Here is a 1,280-nt window from a genome sequence, read left to right as displayed (position 1 = left end):
TGTTATGTAAAATTATTTCTTTATCTAAGATGCACCTACACTGAATTTATCTGAAAAATAACACAGTCGATATTAAGAAAAAAATTGTAAATGGAAGATTATAAGAGAGGGTTTCACGTGCCAGCCAAAGATACTGGCATGCCATGTTTGGCACGCGTGCCAGGAGTTACCCACTCCTGATTTAGAGCATGGATGATGAAGAAAGAATTCCTGGGTTCCGACTGTGATTCTGCCACTGATTCCTCATTTCTAACATGGATGCATTGAGCAGTGCCTGCCTCTTCAAACTGTGGAGGGGAGTCGGAGGTGATCTCCACATGTGCCTGGCACATACCATCCTGGTGGTGATGGCTCGGGCACTGAGCACTGCAGTGTGCCCCACTGGAGCGGGTTCAGCAATCTAAGAGGTGAACTCAGGGAGTGAATGGATGCATGAGGCTCAGATCCTTCAAGCTGCAGAAGGATCCTTGGAAGAGTGAGCCTTTCTAACACATTTAGAAATTATTTAGTGAAGAAGTGTCTCTGGGTTGGTAATATTTGAGGAGATAATTAGATTTTGTTGTTGTTGTGCTTATTTGTATTTTTAATTTAAGAAATGATTATGCATTACATTTTTAATTTTGTGCCCAATTCTTTATTTTTAAAAACTTTTAAAAAATATATTTTTATTGATTTCAGAGAGGAAGGGAGAGGGAGAGAGAGATAGAAATATCAATGATGAGAGAGAATCATTGTTCAGCTGCCTCCTGCATGCCCCCCACTAGGGATCAAGCCCGCAACCCCGGCTTGTGCCCTTGACCAGAATCGTACCCTGGACCCTTCAGTCTGCAAGCCGATGCTCTATCACTCAGCCAAACTGGCTTGGGCTATGCCCAATTAATTAATACTTCCACTTTTTAAAGCAAGTGAGAGCTACCAAAGTGATTTTTGCATAGAGATGTATTATTCTATGTCTAATATTATTATTACTGTTAATATTGCACAAATGTTTTAAAAGTGTTCATTCTTGTTCTAAAGAGCTTGACTTTTTTTCCCCTTTATTGATTAAGGCATTACATATGTGTCCTTATCCTCACATTGCCCCCCTAACCCCCACTCATGCCCTCACCCCCCTGTTGTCTGTATCCATTCTTTAGGCTTATATGCATGCATACAAGTCCTTTGGTTGCTCTCTCCCCTTTACCCCCACCCTCACCTACCTTCCCTCTGAGGTTTGACCATCTAATTAATGCTTCTCTGTCTCTGGATCTGTTTTTATTCATCAGCTTATGTTGTTCATT

The sequence above is a fragment of the Myotis davidii genome, unplaced genomic scaffold (genome assembly GCF_000327345.1).
Source record: "Myotis davidii unplaced genomic scaffold, ASM32734v1 scaffold433, whole genome shotgun sequence".
Classification (NCBI taxonomy): domain Eukaryota; kingdom Metazoa; phylum Chordata; class Mammalia; order Chiroptera; family Vespertilionidae; genus Myotis; species Myotis davidii.
The sequence above is the reverse complement of the archived record's forward strand: the minus strand, read 5'-3'. Positions refer to the sequence as shown.